Source organism: Neoarius graeffei, chromosome 23 (genome assembly GCF_027579695.1).
Source record: "Neoarius graeffei isolate fNeoGra1 chromosome 23, fNeoGra1.pri, whole genome shotgun sequence".
Lineage (NCBI taxonomy): Eukaryota > Metazoa > Chordata > Actinopteri > Siluriformes > Ariidae > Neoarius > Neoarius graeffei.
This window is the reverse complement of record NC_083591.1, coordinates 39605222-39630316: the sequence shown is the minus strand read 5'-3', so window position 1 is coordinate 39630316 and position 25095 is coordinate 39605222. Positions and strand designations below refer to the sequence as shown.

General features: G+C 42.9%; 1 long non-coding RNA gene across 1 annotated transcript; it reads right to left on the bottom strand.

Moving 5' to 3' along the window:
• Positions 1-2205: 2205 nt before the first annotated feature.
• Positions 2206-18845, bottom strand: LOC132871718 (uncharacterized). The gene is made up of 4 exons (XR_009651331.1): positions 18731-18845; positions 18480-18580; positions 5110-5281; positions 2206-2356 (listed from the first exon to the last, which is right to left on the bottom strand). It is a non-coding gene; the product is annotated as an uncharacterized LOC132871718 (long non-coding RNA).
• Between the last annotated feature and the right edge of the window lie 6250 nt (positions 18846-25095).

The following is a 25095-nucleotide window of genomic DNA, read 5'->3' as shown; positions in this document are numbered from 1 at the left end:
TTCCATCGAAACTTGTTTTTCAGATCCGCATCTATCTCACACACTTTAGCTTCGTCGCGAGTCTCGATAACATTCGGCATTTTGATTGATACAAAACTGCATACACGAGTATTGCTGCAGTACTCCACACGTGCAAAGAACCAATCATGTAGCTGTCTGATCCATCAGGGGGCTGTCTCTGACAAACTGAAGGGTTTTATACGGCAAATCCGCAGACTTGGAAAATCCTTTCTGTCTTGCGTTATTGTTGATACACTACACACAGAGAGAATGCACACAGAGAGAATGCAACAGCTAGCATTATTCAGCTTGTTACTTTGGCGTATCTAGACTTTTATATGGAACACTTTCTGTGTGAAGAAAGGCAGTACAAATGCAAGTTGTATTAGTGTATTTTTGGACAGAAAATAAACCAATTCAAATGTCATACTCCATGCAAGCCCATGTATTTATAAGGAAATGTTAACAGGAGCATTAATATAACTCTTGCAACTACAGTAGATCTATTGTCCGAGCCACACTGTTATAGAAAATTAATCAACACCTTCTGATGAATCAAAAGCGAGCGTTCAGCTGTGGTATAATTCTCTTTATTATATTCTGACCTAATTAAAGAGACTGGCTCACCCTTCCCAGAATCCTCTGCACTGAGTAGCAAGTAGCCATTTTCCATGCTAATGATCTTCCAAAAACAATCTGCAACAATTCAGCAACATCTTAGGCCATAGGTCTTAAATTTGAACATGAAACTGAAGATATTTCATCAAAGTATCTATATTTTTATTCTTTTGGCAATCCATTCCATTTTTGTATGGTTATTTAAACGGGTCATGTGCATTCAAAATAAAAACAACAAACAAGATTCTGGGAAAGGGGAATCGGCCCTTTGAAAACCCTTTTTCCTTCATCACAGCTAACGTGTGAAAACAGGGCTGCTGACAGCTTTGGCTGGGCCCGGGACAAAATGCTCTGAATGGGCCCCCCCCCCCCGGGCCAACCCACACACACACCCACCTCTCTTATCCCAGTCTCTACTCACGCGATTGGGGTGCTCTTGAAGAAGCAGCGATGGACGGGGGATTTCGGGCAGGGCTGGGGGCGAACATAGTATACTGTGCGTGCGTACCAGGGCCGGATCTGCCCTAATCTGGACCCGGGTGCAACATTGCGCAACACCCCCCCCCCCCCCCCAAAAAAAAAAACAAAAACCACACACACCAGTCTAAATCAGGACAACCATCACATAACTATAACTATAAACATTTTACATCAACTATTTTAACTAAATGGGCTATAATAAATAAGCCTGCAGCCACGGCGGGCTGCCTTAAAAAGTAACCATTCAATGACACAACTGAAAGCCTGCAGCCACGGCGGGCTGCCTTAAAAAGTAACCATTTGTCCTACCTTAAAACTGTATGCATCGTGTCTTGGCTAAGCCAAGAAGTATATACTCGTTTTGCATTTTCTGCCTCCTTTTTTGTATTTTCGACCCTGCGTTTATTTTCTTTCCTTTTCTGAAAACCCGATTTGTGTCCAGACATTTTGTTCTGCTACCAACGAACTAACTCGTCAGGTCCCGGTTCTCAAGCCCGCGATGATTCCCGTGGGAAGGGCAACAATTGATACATTTTTACAAACAACCAATAAACAGCCAATAGGGAGGTTGCAACGTTCAGGTTCTCCTTTGCTCAGAGACACTCAGTAATGCACTAGGAACAGAGAGAACTCTTTATTTTTTATTTTATCTTATTTTTTGGGCCCCTCTCCACACCAGTCCCAGGTGCAAATCCGTTGCTACCCCTCCAGAACCGGCCCTGCTCCTGACTTGTGCATGTTGGCAAATGGCACGCACGCTGATTGTCGAAGTGCTATGATCGAACGATGTCGTTTTTTTCCCCTTAATCAAAGAGTCAGACCAAACCATTTTTGCATTAGGGGTGGTAGGGGGTTCTTGACGCCTTTTTCAAAGACAATAAAGGCAAAAGATCTAGAAATCATTTATTGAATGCAAATATAGCACATTTCTCCCCCAAATCAACACATTTTGAAATGAAATAAAATAATCGCAACTTCATGAGAGCCCAGTTCTGGGCCCCCCCCATTCCTGGGCCTGGGACAACATACCCGTTTGTCCCCCCCTGTCGGCGGGCCTGTGTGAAAATGACTGTTGCAGAATTAGTTGATAAGTGCTGAACTTACAGCTCCAGGACGGGGGTCAGGCACTTCTCCATTGTACGTCACCCATTTTCTAACAGGATAGTTATCGTACAGCATTTTGAATTCGCCTTCAGAGAACACTTCCCTGATGTCTTGTATCCCATAGGCACACACTGTAGAGTACTGTGATGTGCTCCTGTCGATCAAATCACAGCAATGAAATGAGTGTGTTAGGATGGAACTTAAAAAAGCTACTTCTAATTAAGCGTTGGGTTTCTGCTAGAGTTATGATTATTTTCTGCACAAGTTCTTTAGGTTGTAACTGCCTGTGACATCTTAGTAGATAAATATTTAAGCAATTTCTGAATTTACATCATAGTCTAAGTTGAAATTAAGGCAGGTTTTGAATCCCCTGAATAATTTTGTCTTCACCTCATTGCATCATGTAACCTCCAAAAGTGAATACATTTCATATTATAGTACAACAGTGTAGGGAAAACACTTTACACAAAAATAAAGAAGAATCTAAGGCAATTGTATCCATGATTGAATTTGACTGACAGAATTTCATTTGACTGTGTTGTAAACCAAATAATAAGTCTCACATACTGCATATTATGAGGATCAGTATTTATATTACATACAGTGCTCAGCATAAATGAGTCCACCCCCTTTGAAAAGTAACATTTTAAACAGTATCTCAATGAACACAAACAATTTCCAAAATGTTGAAAAGACAAAGTTTAATATAACATCTGTTTAACTTATAACGTGAAAGTAAGGTTAATAATATAAACTTAGATTATATGTTTTTCAGTTTTACTCAAATTAGGGTGGTGCAAAAAGGAGTATACCCCACAACAAAAACTACTACATCTAGTACTTTGTATGGCCTCAATGATTTTTAATGACAGCACCAAGTCTTCTAGGCATGGAATGAACAAGTTGGAGACATTTTGCAACATCAATCTTTTTCCATTCTTCAACAATGACCTCTTTTAGTGACTGGATGCTGGATGGAGAGTGATGCTCAACTTGTCTCTTCAGAATTCCCCAAAGAAAATAATTTATTTAAACCACAAAGGTGAAGGCGACAAGATGATCAGCAAAGCTTTACTTGTCAGTCAGAATACTGTAGTAAAAGTGGTACAAAAAATTTAAGAGAGATGGAACTGCAACCATCTCACAAAGACGTCCAGGTCGTCCACGGAAGTTAACACCTCGACAGGAGCGTCTTCTGATGAGAAGGGTTGAAGAAAATCGCCATGCAAGTTCACTGCAGTTATCTAAAGAAATAGAAAGCCAAACTGGGGTGACTATTTCCCGTGACACAATATGGCGTACACTGCAGAGGAATGGCATGCATGGATGCCGTCCACGAAAGAAGCCTCTCCTAAAGCCCAGGCACAAAAAAAGCCCGCCTAGAGTTTGCCAGGGCCCATGCTGACAAAGATGAAGACTACTGGGACTCTATACTCTGGAGTGATGAGACCAAGATAAATGTTTTTGGAACTGATGGCTTCAAAACTGTATGGCGTTGCCAAGGTGAGGAATACAAAGAAAAATGCATGGTGCCTACAGTGAAACATGGTGGTGGCAGTGTCCTTATGTGGGGCTGCATGAGTGCTGCTGGTGTCAGGGAGCTGCATTTCATTGATGGCATCATGAATTTATAGACGTATTGCTCTATACTGAAAGAGAAGATGCTACAATCACTCTGTGCCCTTGGTCATCGTGCACTTTTCCAACATGACTAAACACACATCTAAGGCCACTGTTGGATTTCTGAAGAAAAACAGGGTGAAAGTGATTCAGTGGTCAAGTATGTCTCCTGATCTGAACCCAATCGAACACTCCGGGGAATTCTGACAAGTTGAGCATCACTCTCCATCCAGCATCCAGTCACTAAAAGAGGTCATTGTTGAAGAATGGAAAAAGATTGATGTTGCAAAATGTCTCCAACTTGTTCATTCCATGCCTAGAAGACTTGGGGCTGTCATTAAAAATCATGGCGGCCATACAAAGTACTAGTAGTAGTTTTTGTTGTGGGGTGTACTCCTTTTTGCACCACCCTAATTTGAGTAAAACTGAATGTGTAATCTAAGTTATATTATTAACCTTACTTTCATGTTATAAGTTAAACAGATGTTATATTAAACTTTGTCTTTTCAACATTTTGGAAATTGTTTGTGTTCATTGAGATATTGTTTAAAATGTTACTTTTCAAAGGGGGTGTACTCATTTACGCTGAGCACTGTACACCAGTACATACTAAAGACAACAAGGTGGTGCAGCATGGCTGTCTCAAGGAACAGGGTCTGTGGTTTGATCCTGTGCTCGGGTTATAGTTTGTGTGGAGATTTCCTTTCCTTTTCTGTTTCCTCCAGTTTCCTCCCAGCTCCCAAAAACATGCCAGTACATGGAGTGGCTGCACTAAATTGCCCATAGATGTGAATGAGTGTGTGAATGTGTATGGTGCCCATTGTTGTATGGGACCAAAATGAGTATGTCGTACACATATAGGTTATTACATATCTACTATTACATTTAATAAATCAAATGCAGTTTATGAATCAGAAATAAAAGGCTACTGCAGTTTAAAAGAGAACACATTGCAAATTAGGAATACACTGTGCAGTTCTGTAGTTAATGGCAAACCATAAAACACCTAGAAATACTGGCAAATTATAAAAGCTTATTAGCTTATCCATGTGTCCTAGTCACCTTGGGTATCCCTCGACCTTAGGCTGATCTAATACAAGTGGTAATGTTTAAGTTCTCCATTTTAGGGTTTGATTGCTATGTGCATTGTTGGACTGGTATAAAACCACAATCGCGATTACATATAATATCAATAATTGTCTTATAATGGTGATTTTTTTTTGCAGGGTCTTCATTACAGTTATTCAAACCTACTCTTTTGTCATGTTTGAACTGAACTATACTCACGTCTGAGGAGTGAAGACTCCATAGAACATACAGGTTCTCCAGGGGCCTGGGCAGAAGAGGAAAACATCCTGTATAATTAAAGGCAATTTGCTTTGAGGGACAGGACAGTCCAGAAGAGCCTTTAGAAATGAAGTCCACTTCTTATGCAGTAGCCACAGTCCTCCCCATCCCCCTAGAAAGGAGAGATCAGAGGGAATGAGAATAATTGCTGCAATGCTGCAAAAAGAGACATCTTAACAAGTGACTATAGTCATACTTATTTAGTAAATACTCAATAAACATTATAAATTATACACTATAAAATGTAAAATGTCTTATGCACATTATAAAATGTATTACACATTATAAATGTAACCAAATATTTATTGGAAAAATATTCTTCTATGGGCAGATAATGTTTCAAATTTTAAGCATTTATTTCTCAAAAGAAGCAAAAATATCTGCAGTGGAATAAGAAAAATATATTCCATTGATGCATGAAAGTATCAAAAGCAGGGTGAATCTTGTATCCATCCATCCATCCATCCATCCATCCATCCATCCATCCATCCATCCATCCATCATCTGTAGCCGCTTATCCTGTTCTACAGGGTCGCAGGCAAGCTGGAGCCTATCCTAGCTGACTATGGGCGAGAGGCGGGGTACACCCTGGACAAGTTGCCAGGTTATTGCAGGGCTCTGAATCTTATAATATTTGATTTATGATGATTTCAAAATCAAAACATTAGATACATTTTCACATATTCAAGATATTTTCACTTGTTAAGATATCTTTTTTCAGTGAAGACAAGTTGGAAGTGGTCTGGTTGGTTGAAATAAACATACATTGTGCTCTTATGTAGAGCAAAGTGTAAAATGTTCATTCAATCATTAGGAGATTATGATTTCAAAACATAAATGACTCAATATGTGACGTGTATGGTGATCCAAAAGCAAATTGTGGGTGTCTGTTAACTCTTTTGGGTAAAAACAAGTACACTCTCCTTCAAATCCTTCAAGTCTATGTTTTTATTGATCAGGGCTGAAAAAACAAACAATCGTGAGGTCCTCACCAATCACTATAAACAAACAAATAACCTCAAGTGACAAAAAAAATACACAACAGATTTCAATATGTTGTCATTTTTTCCAAAATGTAAACCAACATTCAAAAACCAGGTCAGAAAAATAAAGTACACCCTATAATTTAGTAACACATACAACTGTTCCTGTACAACATCTTATAACACGTATTATTGCCTTTAGCAATAATAATTTAAAGTACATGTTTTCTGCAGGAATTTATCAGTCTCTCACATTGTTTTGGAGAATTGTTTTGCCCCACTATTGTTGACAACATTGTTTCAGTTCGTTGATGTTTGAGGGCGTTTGTTTCTGCATGGCTATCTTAAGATCCCACCACAGCATCTCAATGGGGTTGTCAATGGACTTTGACTTCGCCATCCCAAAACCTTGATGTTTTCTTCTTTAGCCATTCAGATGTTGATTTACTGGTGTCCTTGGGATTTTTAGTAAATTTTTGGCCCAGCTTTACCTGCTGGACAGATGGCTTTACATTTGTCTCAAGAATATTCTGGTATAATATCAGCCTCTACTACCATGCTTGACAGTAGGTACAGTAGGAGCTTTTTGTGGCGATATGCTGTGCTTGATTTTCAAAGAACATGGTGCTATGCATGATTATCAAAGAGCTCCACTTTGGGCTCATCAGTCCAAAGTATATTGTTCTAGAAAGTTTTTTAAATGCAATTCTGCAAAACTGAGTAATGTTACCACATTCTTTTTGGAGAGAAGTGACCTTTTCCGAGTTACCCTTCTATGAAAGCCATACTGTACTTGTTCAGTCTTTCTGATTGTGCTGTCATGAACATTTAATGTGCTTACAGAGACCTGTACGGTAGGTCATATGATGTCGCTCTTGGATTTTTTTTTTAATATCTTTGAGCATTAATCGGTCTGAAATTGATGGGATGATGTCCACTCCCTCAAAAGACTGAAGGCTCTCATTATGTAAACAATCCTTCTTACTGTCAGTAGCAGCGTTAAAAACCCGAGTTCAAAGCAGCCTTCAAACATGGCCACTCCGGACTACACTTACGAAGAGCCACAGCACCCCCAGTCACTGGAATTCTAAATCACTTAACCTGCATTAAATTACCTCACAATCACCAACCCGACTTAAGCTCATCATTCACAAACACACCTCGCAAAGTATTGTTCTGTGTCCTGTACCTGAGTATACTGAGCCATTTGTTTTCTTGACTGACTTCCTGATAAAGACCACTGTTTTGTTACCTTCCGACCTCGTTTCCTCATTCTCCTGCATTGCCCTGTTTACCGATCCATTGACCTATGCCTGTTTCCTGACCACGATTTCTGCCTTACAATTTGGCTACAGCTGCAGTTTGCACCGCACCCACTCTCCCCTGCATCCGTAAATGCCTGCGTTCTTATGGGGTGCCATGTGTCACAAGGCCCATTTCGTGGACGAAATGCATTTCGTCCATCACAGAATGCATTTCGTCATCACAAAATGCATTTCGTCAGACGAAATGCATTTCATCCATCACAGAATGCATTTCATCATCACGAAATGCATTTCGTCCCACGAAATGCATTTCGTCCCACAAAATGCATTTCGTCCATCACAGAATGCATTTCGTCATCACGAAATGCATTTCGTCCCACGAAATGCATTTCGTCATCACGAAATGCATTTCGTCATCACGAAATGCATTTCATCCATCACGGAATGCATTTCGTCCATCACGGAATGCATTTCGTCCATCACGGAATGCATTTCGTCCATCACGGAATGCATTTCGTCCATCACGGAATGCATTTCGTCCCACGAAATGCATTTCGTCCCACGAAATGCATTTCGTCATCACGAAATGCATTTCATCCATCACGGAATGCATTTCGTCCATCACGGAATGCATTTCGTCCATCACGGAATGCATTTTGTCCATCACGGAATGCATTTCGTCCCACGAAATGCATTTCGTCCATCACAGAATGCATTTCGTCCATCACGTAATGCATTTCGTCCACCACGTAATGCATTTCGTCCATCACGGAATGCATTTCGTCCATCACGGAATGCATTTTGTCCATCACGGAATGCATTTCGTCCCACGAAATGCATTTTGTCCATCACGTAATGCATTTCGTCCATCACGTAATGCATTTCGTCCCACGAAATGCATTTCCTCCATCACGTAATGCATTTCGTCCCACGAAATGCATTTCGTCCATCACGTAATGCATTTCGTCCCACGAAATGCATTTCGTCCATCACGGAATGCATTTCGTCCCACGGAATGCATTTCGTCCCACGGAATGCATTTCGTCCATCACGGAATGCATTTCGTCCATCACGGAATGCATTTCGTCCATCACGGAATGCATTTCGTCCCACGAAATGCATTTTGTCCCACGAAATGCATTTCGTCCATCACGGAATGCATTTCATCCCACGAAATGCATTTCGTCCCACGAAATGCATTTCGTCCATCACGGAATGCATTTCGTCCATCACAGAATGCATTTCGTCATCACGAAATGCATTTCATCAGACAAAATGCATTTCGTCCATCACGAAATGCATTTCATCCCACGGAATGCATTTCGTCCATCACGGAATGCATTTTGTCCATCACGAAATGCATTTCCTCCATCACAGAATGCATTTCGTCCCACAAAATGCATTTCGTCCATCACAGAACGCATTTCGTCATCACAAAATGCATTTCGTTGGATGAAATGCATTTCGTTCATCACGAAATGCATTTCGTCCCACGGAATGCATTTCGTCCATCACGAAATGCATTTCGTCCATCACGAAATGCATTTCGTCCATCACGAAAGGCATTTCGTCCATCACGAAATGCATTTCGTCCATCACGAAATGCATTTCGTCCACAGAATGCAGTATGGTAGATCACGAAATGAATTTCGTCAATCACAGAATGCCTTTCGTACATCACGTAATGCATTTCGTCCCATGAAATGCATTTCGTCCATCACGAAATGCATTTCGTCCACAGAATGCAGTATGGTAGATCACGAAATGAATTTCGTCAATCACAGAATGCCTTTTGTCCATCACAAAATGCATTCCGTCCACACAAGACCTTTGATTGTGCCATTTTTCCAAATTTCAAATCAAGTTTATTTGTACAGCGCTTTTAACAATAAACATTGTTGCAAAGCAGCTTTACAGAATTTGAACGACTTAAAACATGAGCTAATTTTATCCCTAATCTATCCCTATCTATTCGTCCATCATGAAATGCATTTCGTCCATCACGAAATGCATTTCGTCCATCACGAAATGCATTTCGTCCACAGAATGCAGTATGGTAGATCACAAAATGAATTTCGTCAATCACAGAATGCCTTTCGTACATCACGTAATGCATTTCGTCCCATGAAATGCATTTCGTCCATCACGAAATGCATTTCGTCCACAAAATTATCTTTTATGACCTGTTTGCACATTTTGCGTGACCATTAGGCTACACAAGGTGGTAGTGTTGTACAAGGTTTATACATGTCTATGGGCCTACCCCATCCCCGTTTATGTGGCTCGGGCACACGCGTTGCATTCTGGGATATGGCCGCCACGTGGCCAGTGCACCGAATGTAAACAAACCATTCATTGAGCATAGTAAAAGACACAGGAGCAGAGGACAAGAATCAGAGTTTGAGAAAGAAATAAATAAAGACAAGTTATGTTAAAATCAAGGAAAGGATGTGGGATTTACCGGGACACGCTGAAGAAGGAGGCCAGGGACCAATATGGATTTGTTCAGGAGATGCAGGTCATTAAACCCACAAACAACACCGTCATCAGGTCAAAGGTAAGCCAGACTGTGGTCTACTGTCTCAAAACATGTGCTTTCAAGTGTTTTAAAAGTGTACTTAAGCTATACAAATTAACATGCAGATTGTATACGCTCCTATCCTTTATATATGGGTCAGGAAGTATTTAGTCAACCACTAACTGTGCAAGTTCTCCCACTTAAAAAGAACAGAGAGGCCTGTAATTTTTATCACAGGTATACCATGAAAGACAAACTAGGGGAAAAAAATCAGAAAATCACACTGTCTGATTTTTAAAGAATTTATTTGCAAACTATGGTGGTCAATAAGTATTTTGTCAAAAACAAAAGTTTATCTTAATACTTTGTTATATACCCATTGTTGATAATGACAGCGGTCAAACATTTTCTGTAAGTCTTCACAAGGTTTTCACACACTTTTGCTGGTATTTTGGCCCATTCCTCCATGCAGATCTCCTCAAGAGCAGTGATGTTTTGGGGCTGTTGCTGGGCAACATGGATCTTCAACTTCCTCCAAAGATTTTCGATGGTGTTGAGATCTGAAGACTGGCTAGGCCACTGCAGGACCTTCAAATGCTTCTTACGAAGCCACTACAGCATTGCCCGGGCGGTGTGTTTGGAATCATTGTCATATTAAAAGTCCCATCCACATTTCATATTCAATGCCCTTGCTGATGTAAGGAGGTTTTTACTCAAAATCTCTTGATACATGCCCCCATTCATTCTTTACTTTACACGGATCAGTCGTCCTGGTCCCTTTGCAGAAAAACAGCCCCAAAGCATGATGTTTCCTCCCCCATCCTTCACATTAGGTATGGTGTTCTTTGGATGCAACTCAGCATTCTTTCTCCTCCAAACACAATGCATTCCGTGATGGACGAAATGCATTCCGTGATGGACGAAATGCATTCCGTGATGGACGAAATGCATTCCGTGATGGATGAAATGCATTCCGTGATGGACGAAATGCATTCCGTGATGGACGAAATGCATTCCGTGATGGACAAAATGCATTTCGTCAGACGAAATGCATTCCGTGATGGACGAAATGCATTTTGTCTGACGAAATGCATTTCGTGATGACGAAATGCATTCTGTGATGGACGAAATGCATTTCGTCCACGAAATGGGCCCTGTGACACATGGCACCCCATACGTTCTGACAGGATACTTTGCCATCATGTATGCAGCAGAGGAGGCTAAGCAGACTGCAATCCATGCACAGGGACGACTGTTAGGAGAGCACCAGCAGATGATAAGCGATCTCAACACCAGGATGACAACTCACTGCTGTGGTGTCACAGGCCATCCTCACATGCCCCTCCTCTCCTTCCGGTGCTTCCCAAAGTATTCCTCTGCTGGAAAAATTTTCCAGGGAAGCCTCCCATTATAAATAATTTCTTTTTCAGTATTCCTTGTACTTTGCTTCTCTCCCAGAAGCAACTGATGAGCACAAGATCTCCCACTTTATCAGTCTTCTCACTGGTAAGGCTGTCCAATGGGCAAGCACGGTATGGAAGCAGGGGGGTGAACACACCACATCATATGACCATTTTCTGGAACTTTTCATGAGAGTGTTCGACCATGAGCCAGAGGGGATCGAAGTTGGAGAGAGCCTGTTAACTATCCGTCAAGGAGAAATGAGTGTGGCTGAATATGCACTGGACTTCCGCACATTAGCCGCCGGCAGTGGCTGGAACGAGCCATGATGAACATCTTTCTCTTGACTTGCTTATTGATCTGGTCATACGTTCATCTCCTCTGCAAACTATCCTCACTCAAATCAATTCCTACTCCTTCTCCTAACACTAGCTCAGTGACCCCGATGGACGTCTTCTGCACTTGACTTCAGTGGTCTGAAAGAGAGAGAAGGCAGCGAGAGGGCCTTTGCTTTTACTGTGAAGAAGCCAGCCACCTGATCTCCCAATGCCTTACTCAACCCCCATGAGACCACCAGCCAAGCAGGACTACCGACTCTACTAACCTGGTGAGTTATGAGTCGTGTCAGAACTGTCATTCCAAGTGGCAGTATTATTAAAGCTACCAGACGCGACCCATGTGCTCTCTGGTTTCATAGACTCAGGGGTGGAGGGAAACTTCATAAATAGCGCGATAGTTAAAAAATGCCATCTGATCACCCACGCACTTCTGAGACCTATCAAGCTCAAAGCCATCAACAGGGGACCCATAGGAGAAGGATTGGTCTCATGCACAACGCCCATCGAGATTCAAGTAGGAGCAATTCACACAGAATGCATCTCTCTTCTCCTCACTGCTACTTCACATCATGACCCAATATTGAGTTATCCATGGCTTCAGCTGCATGATCCTCTGATTTCTTGGCAACAACATGATATTCTACAGTGGTCTCCTTCCTGTCTTCAGAACTACATGAAACTGCCCCAACTCTCTCTCTCTTCTACTTCTCTGGAGAGCCCTCAGCCTGATTCCCTCAACAACAGCCCAGCTTGCTACATCGACCTCAAGGAGGTCTTCAGCAAAGGGAGGGCCTGTGGTCTGCCTTTTCACTGTCCCTATGACTGCACTATTGACCTCCTCCCAGGTACTCCTCCTCCTCGAAATCGTATTTACCTATTGTCCCTGACTGAACAAACAGCCATGGAGGAGTACGTTGCAGTATGTAGCACAGGGGTGTCCAAACTGATCCATAAAGGGCCGTGTGGCTGCAGGTTTTCATTCCAGCCATGCAGCAGCACACCTGATTTGGCTTATTCAATCAACTGACACACCCACCCTTTAATCAAGGGTGGGTGTGGCTGCAAGTATTTGACTGTGTGAAGACAGTTCATTTGATTGAATGAGCCAAGTCAGGTGTGCTGCTGCATGGCTGGAATGAAAACCTGCAGCCACATGGCCCTTTATGGATCAGTTTGGACACCCCTGATGTAGCACCACTGTGGGCCATTTCGAATACCTCGCCATGCCTTATGGCCCTTCTTGTGCTCCCAGTGTCTTCCAATGCCATATCAATGACGTGCTCAGGGACATGTTCAGGAGGTTTGTTATCGCCTACATTGACGACATCCTGATTTACTCCCCAGATGACAACACCCACCGTGAGCATGTCAGGTCAGTGCTTTCTCGCCTGCTCCAGCACCACCTGTATGTTAAAGCAGAGAAGTGTGAGTTTCACATCTGCCAGATCTCATTCCTGGGCTACATTATCAGTTTGGAGGGGGTGAGCATGTATCAAGCCAAGGTCACTGCCATGACATCATGGATCACTCCTGTGTCATTTAAGGAATTGCAACGCTTTCTGGGGTTGACCAATTTCTACCGCCAATTCATCCACGGTTTCAGTACCATTGCAGTTCCTCTCACCGCTCTCCTGAAAAAAGGATCTTGATGCCTCCACTGGAATCCTTCTACCGATCAATCTTTCAACCAGTTAAAACCCATGTTCACCACAGCTCCCATACTGCAGCACCCAGACCCATTCAAACCCTTCATCGTGGAGGTGGACATGTCTGAAACAGGAGTAGGAGGGGTATTGTCACAGTGCCTTGGTGAGCGACCCAAACTGCACCCTATAGCATTCTACTCAAAGAAGCTCACCCCCGCCAAGAGAAACTATGACATCGGTAACCGAGAGCTCCTGATAGTTAAATTAGCTATCGAAGAGTGGAGGCACTGGTTGTAGGGTGTAGCACACCCTTTCATGATCCAGACAGATCATACGAACCTTGAGTACTTGAAAAACAGCAAAATGTCTGAACCCCCATCAGGTCAGGTGGGCCCTGTTCTTCACACAATTCCAGTTTACCATCTCCTATTGTCCCAATTCCCGAAATACCAAGGCTGATGCTCTATCCCAAATCCACTCATCCTCACTACACTCATCAGAACCTACTACCATCCTGCCCCCTGAATGCTTCCTACAAACTATAACCGGTTACGTAGACAGAGAGATCAGACTGGCACAATCCACAAACCCTTCTGAAAATTGCCCACTTGGACTGTTACATGTTCCACCCAGACATCGAGGCAAACTCATCACCTGGGCGCACTCATTTCCTGCCACTGGACACCCCAGCAGCCATCGCACCTACCAACTCCTACAAAACAAGTACTGGTGGGTAAACATGATTTCTGACATTAATCATTACGTCTCCTCATACTCTGTCTGTGCCCAAGCCAAAGTTCCCAGAGCTCCTCCCGCTGGCAAGCTACGTCCTCTCCCGATACCCCAGTGGTCCTGGTCACACATTGCCCTTGACTTCATTACTGACTTACCCCACTCACAAGGCAACACCATCATCCTGGTCATCATTGATAGGTTCTCAAAGACACTCAGGCTCATCACACTATCAGGTTTACCCACTGCACTGGAAACAGCTGAACTGCTATTCACTCACCTCTTCTGTTACTATGGTATCCCTGAGGACACAGTCAGTGACCGGGGCCCCCAGTTCACCTCAAGGTTATGATCATGATTCATGGACAAGCTGGGAGTATCGGTTAGTCTCACATCTGGATGTCACAACAGCCAAGCCAAACAAGCTAATCAAGAAATGGGCTGCTTCCTCCATATATACTGCATGAGAAACCAGAAGGATTGTGGAAATTCCTTCCCTGCGCTGAGTATGCACAAAACTCTCTTAAACATTCAGATACTCAGCTAACCCTGTTCCAGTGCGTACTTCGATACCAACCTCCATTCTTTCTGTGGGATGACACCCCTATGCAAATTCCAGCCACTGACTCCTGGTTCCAGAGGAGCCAAAAGATATGTGAGGAGGTACATCAAAGACTGGAGAATGTCAATGTCAAATACAAACACTATGCTGACAAACACAGAAGTGCCACTCCCAAGTATACTCCGAGTGATAGACTGGGTTTCCACAAAGGACTTCAGAAGTCCCAACTCCTGTAAGAAGCAACAAGCCAAGTTCATTGGTCCGTTCAAGATAACACGGAGAATTAACGGGGTCTCATACAGGCTCAAGCTTTCTCCTCACAGCAAGATGGCACCCATATTTCATGTCTCATGCCTCAAACCTGCCATCCAAGGTCCCCTAGCCTCAGACACACCCACCCAAAAAAAAACCCTCCCCAGACATCGAAGGCAAACTGATCTACCAAGTCAAGGAGATCCTCAATTCCCACCACAGATGGGAACAATTCAAGAATCACTCAAGAATTCCACAACCAGCACCCTGAAAAACCTGCACCGAGAAAGAGAGGTCAACTAAGGAAGGAAGTTGCTCCCAGAGCGAGCTCCTCGGAGGGTGTCTGTCAGTAACAGCATTGTAAACCCGAGTTTGGAGCAGCCTACACTTCCCAAGAGCCACAGCACAGTAACTGGAATTCTAATCACTTCACCTGTAGTCAATTATCCCGCAATCAGCAACCCTACTTAAGCTCAGCATTAACAAACACAGCTCATGAGGTATCGTTCTGTGTCCTGTACCTGACTATACAATGTTGTTTATTTTCCTGACTGACTTCCTGATAGGGCGGCACGGTGGTGTAGTGGTTAGTGCTGTCGCCTCACAGCAAGAAGGTCCGGGTTCGAGCCCTGTGGCCGGCAAGGGCCTTTCTGTGCGGAGTTTGCATGTTCTCCCCGTGTCTGCGTGGGTTTCCTCTGGGTGCTCCGGTTTCCCCCACAGTCCAAAGACATGCAGGTTAGGTTAACTGGTGACTCTAAATTGACCGTAGGTGTGAATGTGAGTGTGAATGGTTGTCTGTGTCTATGTGTCAGCCCTGTGATGACCTGGCGACTTGTCCAGGGTGTACCCCACCTTTCGCCCGTAGTCAGCTGGGATAGGCTCCAGCTTGCCTGCGACCCTGTAGAACAGGATAAAGCGGCCAGAGATAATGAGATGAGAATGAGATGAGACTTCCTGATAAAGGCCACTGTTTTGTTACCTTCCAACCTCGTTTCCTCATCTCTCCTGCATTGCCCTGTTTACCGATCCATTGACCTACGCCTGCTTAGTGACCACGATTTCTGCCTCATGATTTGGCTACAGCTGCAGTTTCCGCTGCATCTGCGTTCCCCTGCATCTGTAAGTGCCTGCATTCTGAAACTTACTTTGGAATGGTGAATATCAAATTGTTTGGAGATGGCCTTATATCCTTTCCCAGATTGATAAGCAGAAACATTTGTTTCTCTGAGGTCATGTCCTTTCTTTTTTTGAATGATGTAGAGACACATCTGAGTGCTCCAAAACACCAAACTGCCAAAATTTCTGCATTTATAGAGGTAGTTACACTTCTTGATGATTAACAAACCTTATGCATTTCTACGTATAGTAAGACCTGGCTTACTTACTCTTTTAATAATTGTGGAAGTAGGAAGGAATTTTCCCACCTGGTTTATGAATGTTGGCTTACTTTATGGGAAAAATGACTACATATTGAAATCTGTTTATTTTTAAATTGTGGGGGGCTTTTTTGAGTTTATTTTTGTCATCACCTGAGGTTATTTGTTTTGTTTCTAGAAATTGGTAAGGACCACATAATTGTTATTTAGGCCCCAATGAATAAAAACATATAGATTTGAAGAAGGGTGTACTTTCTTTTTCCCATGACTATGTATGAAATAGGGCAGTCAGTGCTGTCCTCCAATTATGTTTAGCTGCCCTAAGATGTTGAACGGCATCAGAATGCTGATGTCTATGACATCTATCAGCCACCTACAATGCAGCCATCAGCATTCTGATTCGGATTCTATGATGATCATGAGAGGATAAATACTTGATACTCCCTATTAGACAGACAGAACTGAGGATGCCTTTCGGACGAGAGGCGAAACGTCTTCAAGACTTTTCAAGCAAGTCCAGTTGCTCTCTTCTACCAATCACAGAGTGTAATTTAAGCTTCGCATCACAGCCATGTCTGAGCCCAGGAAATTAATAGATGTAGCAGAGTACAGCTCTCCATCTAAATGCCAAGCAAAATTGTAATATTGTTATAACATTCGGATGATACCATTCAGCTACTTTCCTAGAAAACCATCAAAAATATAATTTTAGCTACGATGAGCTGCATCTGTATTAAATTGGCTGGGCATTCATAATGAATATAATGCTTTACTACTAAACTGCAAAAGGAATTTTAAAGAGTAACGAACTAAACACAATAAAGAGATACTAAACATGTTTTTGAGCTGTAAACTAAATGAGGTGATGGTACTGTGATGAATAGGGTGACCAGACGTCCCGGTTTTACTGGGACAGTCCCGATTTGGGGTTGTGTGTCCCGAGTTCCGACAAAAGCCTGTCGGGACACGGATATGTCCCGGTTTTCGCCACTCGCGACGTTTGCGACTGAGCAACGTGGGAATCATTAGCGGAGAAATGTCTGCATTTACTATTTTGATGAATTGACAGGAATCGCAAACTTTCCTGGTTACTGCCCCCCGGCCCTGTGGCATGGGTGTTTATTTAGCCACAACACAGAACGTGTTGCCATGCAACAATAAAATAAACATTAACTGGCGCGAATGTTCTTTGTCTAGCAGCCAGCAGCAGTAATATAGATAATGAGATGAGATGAGATGAGATGGATGGTTAGTAAGGTTGATTCTGACCGAGGCTATGTTGAGGTCACATATCTACTTTTTAAGTTCATGCTATAGTGCATACAATTTTAGAGATATAGCCTACATGTGCATATGCATTCTTCTTGGTGTTCTCACAAACAGGTGAAATAAATCAGTTTAAATTTGGCCTATGGACATAGCCTGGCCTATTCTCAGCCATTACAAAATCTGTTGTCTGACCATAATTTAACTGATCTGTATACCACTATGCTACTAGATAACAAAATGCCTGTTTGTTTTATTTCATGTGAGATGTTGATAAATGTGAGCTTCAACAAAATGATAAGAGCACCTCTCTGAGTGCCATGTTTACGTAAAAAAAAAGGTGTGCGTGCACGAGCATGGTAGCGTGCAAAAGTGTCCCGGTTTCAGACTAGGGAAATCTGGTCACCCTAGTGATGAAGCACATCAACGCTGTTGTTAATACTGACAAAATTACCATTTTTATTTTATGGGTTGAAAATGGCTCAAAATACCATTCTATTGATTAAAATAATCCTTAACCTTGCAAGGTTGATGCTGATGTAGAGTCAACCTTTTGGTACTTCTCTACGTCATTATTTTTTTTTTTAAATAAAAAACCCCAACCCTAACAGCTTCTAATTAGAAGTGGGCAGCCCACCGCCCCAGTCCCTGCCCTTGAGTGGAAGTCTGTGAAACCGCCCTAATTTTCAAATATATGCTGATCGAGACTCATCATTCAGAAGAGTTTACACTCCCCTCTTCAGATGCTCCCCACCTTCCTCCTTTCAGCCCCCCCTCCCCACCTCCCTTTTCTCCTACCCCCCTCCCCTACCCCACACACTTTTTGAAAAGCCATTTTTCAAAATTATGCACTTGGTTAGGTTCAGAGCTGGAGTGACGTTGCACTTTAAATAACTCCATAACTGAACATTGTGTTCTTTAATTTGTTACGTCATGGAGCAGTTACGCATTAAGAGAGATGAAGCACCTACCAACAAGTTCAGAGGCGTATCTCTGGAAAGGATCAAATGGACACTTTCCCCTTCCCATCATGTTGTTTATTTTCCAGAGTCAGGTTGCCGTCTGTATAAGACTGGAAGACAGAACACAGCACAGGCTACATGAAGCATCTACATGGTGTGCTACAATGCAACAAAGTATTCAAAAAGACTGAAACTTTACTAATGTCTACAATAACATGATAATGACCTTTTGCAGTGAAATAACATGAGATATTACTCACCATTAAATCACAGGTTGGATTGAAAGCATTGGTACCACACACATACATCCTGCCGTCTGGCATTTTATGAAGGATCCGGATGTAATTATGACACTCGGTCAGGAATGGAAATAACAGGGTCCAGTGAATTATCACAGTCTGGACTGTCAGAGAACAGAGATTCAGTTAATTCCAGACCAGGTCACAGAACACCACAAGACAGACGAATAACATGGAATAATTTCATGAGCTAGTTTAAGGATTCACTGAAGATGAGATGCAGATGAGGGCTTTATATGATAGCATACCTGTTCTTAATCAGATGATCTGTCAGTAATGATGTTTGTTTTACACACAGTCCTCACTAGTACACTCTTTCCAGAGAACATTTACTTACTGCACAAAAGTGTTGAGGCTGAACAGGGTTTGAAAGAAACATGGCCTTGGGTTCTTTACTGTATCAGGAAATGTATGATTTGTTACACACATTTGAGTCTTATATATACACAGTAGAGTTATGGGGAAGCCATGGTCTAATGGTTAGAGAAGCAGCTTTGGGGCCAAAAGTTTACAGGTTCGATTCCCTGGACGAGCAGGAATGGCTGAAGTGCCCTTGAGCAAGGCACTGAACCCCCAACTGCTCCCCAAGCTGCTCTGGGTATGTTGCACATTGCTCTGGATAAGAGTGTCTGCTAAATGCCAGTTCAGTTCAATTTATTTCTTTGTCCCAAATGGGCAATTTGGTTGCAAACAGGGTCACACACATCACACACACACCACCACCACCACCACATAACACTATAAAAATAAAATCAGTAAAAAATAAAATATTCAATAAATAAATGAGGATATATAAAAACATACAGAATACAGGTGAGGACAAAGGCTACAATGGAAAAAGCTATCTTTTCCTGGTTTGTGTATTCAGTATTTGAATAGACAAGGGAATAAAAGAATTTCTATACCTCTGCTTGAAGGCCATTGGAGTTTTAAGGCGTAAGCCAGATGGCAAAAAAATGTATTCATTATACAATGGATGGCCTGGGTCTTCATATATTTGAATGGCTTTGTTAAACACCTGCTTATTAAAATACTCAGATAGACTATCAAACTTCACACCCACTATCTTACTAGCTACATTCACAATTTTTAAAAGTGCATTTTTCTCTCTGATGGTAACATTTCCGTACCAACAGATAATGGGGAATGTAAGAATTGACTCGATAAAAGCTTTATAAAACAGCGTCATCAGTGTTTTGTCAACCTGAAACTTAGCTAGCTTTCGAAGTGCAGAAAGTCTCTGCTGCCCTTTCTTGCACAGGGCAGTGGTATTCAGATCAAACTTAAGTCGGTCATCAATCAAGGTACCTAGATACTTGTAAGATGACACAACTTCAACGGCTTGGCCATTTATGACACTGTGCTTAAAAACAGGGGTATGACGTCTAACGTCTATAGACATATCTTTAGTTTTACTAATATTCAGGTGCAAAAAAGCATCATTACACCAGGACACAAAGTTGTCAATAACCGGCCCATGTTAATCCTCAAGGGAATTCAGGAGACTAACAATTACAGAATCATCTGCAAATTTTAAAATATGCCTATTGTCATGCTGGCTACGACAATCATTGGTGTACAATATGTACAACAAAAGGGAGAGGACACAACCCTGCAGTGAGCCTGTGGATGATGTTAGGCCACTGGACAACGCTTTATTTACCCTCACTCTCTGGACTCTCTGGGTGAGGAAATCAAGTAGCCAACCAGTCAAACTTGGGTCAAGACTGAAGTTGTTCAGTAATTTCTCAATTAACAGGTGGGGTTGGATGGTGTTAAATGCTGAAGAAAAGTCTACAAAAAGCAGCCTTGCATGGTTCCCACTTGTCTCAAGATGTTTATAGAGAAAGTTTAGTAGAGTAATTGTAGCGTCTTGCACTCCCCTCTTGACCCTATAAGCAAACTGATAAGGGTCCAGGAGAGGTTCCACCATGACCAAGAGCTCAGCTTTAATCAGCCTCTCCAGGGATTTTACTACAAGAGATGTAAGGGCCACTGGCCTAAAATCATTTAGGGTCTGAGGCCGGCTAACCTTAGCCACAGGAACCACAACAGACTGCTTCCATAGAGATGGCACCCTCTGTAGGGACAGTGACAAAGTAAATATATACCGGTATATAAAAAAATAGGGCCTAACTGTTCAGCACACACTTTTAACATACGTCCACTGATATTATCTGGGCCTGGGCTTTTCTTCAAATTACAATATTTAAAACATTTAACAACACTCTGCTCATTAAAGCTGGTGAATGGCTGGGATGTCAGAAGGCTCTGCTTAAGTTCAGAATGCCTGTTACTGAAGTCGTGTGTGTTGAATCTGACATAGAACCTGTTAAGATCCTCTGCCAGCTCTGGATCAGGTATGTTGTTAAATTCTATCTTCCTCCTTCCCCTTTCCTTAAGCCCCACCATAGTCTTCATGCTATCCCAGGCCGAGCCCAGGTTGTTCCTTTTTAATTGTGTTTCTAATTTATCTCTATACTTCATTTTGTCCACCCTAATTTCTTGTTTTAACTCTTTCTGTATTTTATGCAACGCTAGTATGTTACCCTCTTTAAAGGCTCTATTTTTCTCACGCAATAGACATTTAATAGACTTAGTAACCCATGGTTTACTGTTGGGATAAATTTTAACTGCCTTAGTTGGAATGACAATATCCTTACAATAAGACACCCAACTACTGATCACATCTGTCAGTTCATCAATGTCAATTCATCAATCCTTAAACATGTCCAGATCTGTACATTCCAGGCATCCCTGGAGAGCAAGGCAAAAGCCCTCTGACCAATCCTCAATCTGAACAATCTGTCTTTTGAGTCTCTTAAGAGCCGTTTGATATATGGGGATTAGATGAACACAATTATGATCCGATGAGCCAAGAGGTGGAAGGGGGATGGACTTGAATGCATTTTTTACTGAACAGTAACACAAGTCCAACGTTTTGTTTTGTCTAGTGGGGCATGTGACATACTGATGAAAATCTCTGAGTATTTTAGACAGAGAGCAGTTATTCATGTCGCCAAGAATAATGATTGGAGCATCAGGGGATCGCATTTGCAGAGAGTGGGTTACTTGGGAAATAATTTCACAGGCATTGTTATTGTTCGCTTTGGGATGAATGTACACCAGAGTAACAAACAGCTGGGGAAACTCACGCGGGAGATGAAAGGGGCGCAGTGCCACCGTGAGCAATTCAACATCAACAGTGCAGATTCTCTCTCTAACAATAACTGATCTGCACCAACGCTCATTCACATATAGACACACGCCCCCACCAGTGCACTTGCCTGTAGCCGTCTCGTCTCTATCCAGCCAAACCGGTGAACCAAAGCCAGGCAGTTCCAAATCGCTATCCATATCGCGATCGGACAGCCATGTCTCTGTGAGCGCCAGGATACAAGAGTCTCTAAACTCGTGGAAGTACCTGACCTGTGTTTGTAATTCCTCAGACTTGTTCCGAAGTGACTGCACATTCGAAAGGAGGATTGTCAGCAGAGGGATGCGTGAGAGTGGCTGTATTTTCACCCTCTGCCGGACCCCTCCTCTACGTCCTCGCTTCCTGGTCCTAGTTCCCCGAGCGGTACCCGATTCCTGATGATATTTTCCGAACGACATTGTTCTTAATAAATTCCAGTCAAGTGGCAAGTTTGGTGGCCCATGTGAAACATGACTCCAACTTAGGAGAAACTCCCTAGAGTACTGGATCCTTGTTACCGGGGGTGGAGATGAGTTGCCACAACCCCAAACCAGCACAAATACAATCCACAACAATATCAGTGTCCAAAGTTCCATTTTAGTTAGCCAAACCACCACGCTGTCTGTAAACGCTAAACTTCTACTTGTCCAAGTGAAAAGTTACAAGTTATTAACACAGACGAGCGATATTAAAATGAAACAAACGAACATCACAACACACAGACATAACCTGCTGCCGGTCGCTGCAATGTAATATATCTGTGTTGGCCTTGTAAAACCCTTCATACAGTATAAGTTTGATATTTTCAATATGCTTTCCTATATTGAAATTATATTTTGAACATCATGGACGATGCCAGTCACCCTCTGCACACAGTCATCAGCAACCAGAGGAGCCTGTTCAGTGACAGAATGCTCCTTCCCAAGTGCAGGATGAACAGACTCAAAAACTCCTTTGTCCCTCATGCCATCGGACTGTACAACTCCTCTCTGGGAGGGAAGGAGGGGTAACAGGAGGACAGAGGACGGGAAGGAGCAGTAGCCTAGCCTAACAATAAGCAATATCGGACAATGTGCAATATAATGTGCAATATAAAGTGCAATATCTCTCCTGCTGCCCCCCTTCTCCCCCCCTTCCCCATATCTTATTCTTTTTATATTTGTATATGTAAATACTTAATTTATTTTAATTTATCTAGAAGTTTTTCTCTATTTCTTTTTTCTGTTTATCTGTAATGATGCTGCTGGAATCTTAATTTCCCTGAGGGAACCCTCCCAAAGGGATCAATAAAGTTTTATCTAATCTAATCTAATCTAATCTAATCTAATCTAATCTAATCTAATCTAATCTAATCTAATCTAATCTAATCTAATCTAATCTAATCTAATCTAATCGGTGTCTTATTTGCATATATATCAAGCATAAGTTAAGTCTTCCACTTATCAGCATTTTAAAAGCCTGGTTACTGTGAGTAAGTGAAAAAGGAAAGAATGAAATCACATTTAAGTATTTAATTTTAATCCCATGGAAATATATCCTGCCTTCATCTAGATTTATAACCTAATTTAAAAACATCACTGTCAAAATCTAAATTTTAAAGCAAGTTTACAATTGAAAATGAGTCATCACTGATTATCAACATCATTCATATCGGTCTCTGTGTCGCCATCCTGAAGGAAAAGTTACTTATGTTAAAAAAAAGAAGTTCTCATCCTTGTCTCGTCACTCCCCTGGGCTCTGCTAACACCACTGCGGAAGTAATCAGTGATTCTCTCGTCTCGTCTTCTTCCGCTTATCCAGGACCGGGTCGCGGAGGCAGCAGTCTAAGCATGGAAGCCCAAACTTCCCTTTCCCCAGACACCTCGGCCAGCTCCTCGGGAAGAACACCGAGGCGTTCCCAGGCCAGCCAAGAGACATAGTCCCTCCAGCATGTCCTGGGTCTTCCCCGGGGCCTCCTCCCGGGGGGACATGCCTGGAACACCTCCCCAGGGAGGCGTCCAGGAGGCATCCGAAAAAGATGCCCGAGCCACCTCAGCTGATTCCTCTCGATGTGGAGGAGCAGCAGCTCTACTCCGAGCTCCTCCCGAGTGACTGTGCTTCTCACCCTATCTCTAAGAGAGCGCCCAGCCACCCTGCGAAGGAAGCTCATTTTGGCTGCTTGTATCTGCGATCTTGTTCTTTCGGTCATTACCTAAAGCTCATGACCATAGGTGAGAGTCGGAACGTAGATCGACCGGTAAATTGAGAGCTTCGCCTTTTGGCTCAGCTCCTTCTTCACCACGACGGACCGGTAAAGCGACCGCATCACTGCGGAGGCTGCACCGATCCGCCTGTCGATCTCATGCTCCATCCTTCCCTCACTCGTGAACAAGATCCCGAGATACTTAAACTCCTCCACTTGAGGCAGGACTTCTCCACCAACCTGGAGAGGGCAAGCCACCCTTTTCCGGTCGAGAACCATGGCCTCAGACTTGGAGGTGCTGATTCTCATCCCAGCCGCTTCACACTCGACTGCAAACTGCCTCAGTGCATGCTGAAGGTCCTGGTTTGAAGAAGCCAACAGGACAACATCATCAGCAAAAAGCAGAGATGAAATCCTGTGGTTCCCAAACAGGATTCCTTCTGGCCCCTGGCTGCGCCTAGAAATTCTGTCCATAAAAATTATGAACAGAACCGATGACAAAGGGCAGCCCTGCCGGAGTCCAACATGCACTGGGAACAGGTCTGACTTACTGCCGGCAATGCGAACCAGACTCCTGCTCCGTTCGTACAGGGACCGGACAGCCCTTAGCAAAGAGCCCCGAACCCCATACTCCCGAAGCACCCCCCACAGAATACCACGGGGGACACGGTCGAATGCCTTCTCCAGATCCAAAAAGCACATGTGGACTGGTTGGGCAAACTCCCATGAATCCTCGAGCACCCTATGAAGGGTATAGAGCTGGTCCAGTGTTCCGCGACCAGGACGAAAACCGCATTGTTCCTCCTGGATCTGAGGTTTGACTATTGGTTGAATTCTCCTCTCCAGTACCCTGGAGTAAACCTTCCCTGGGAGGCTGAGAAGTGTGATTCCCCTATAATTGGAGCACACTCTCCGGTCCCCTTTCTTAAAAAGAGGGACCACCACCCC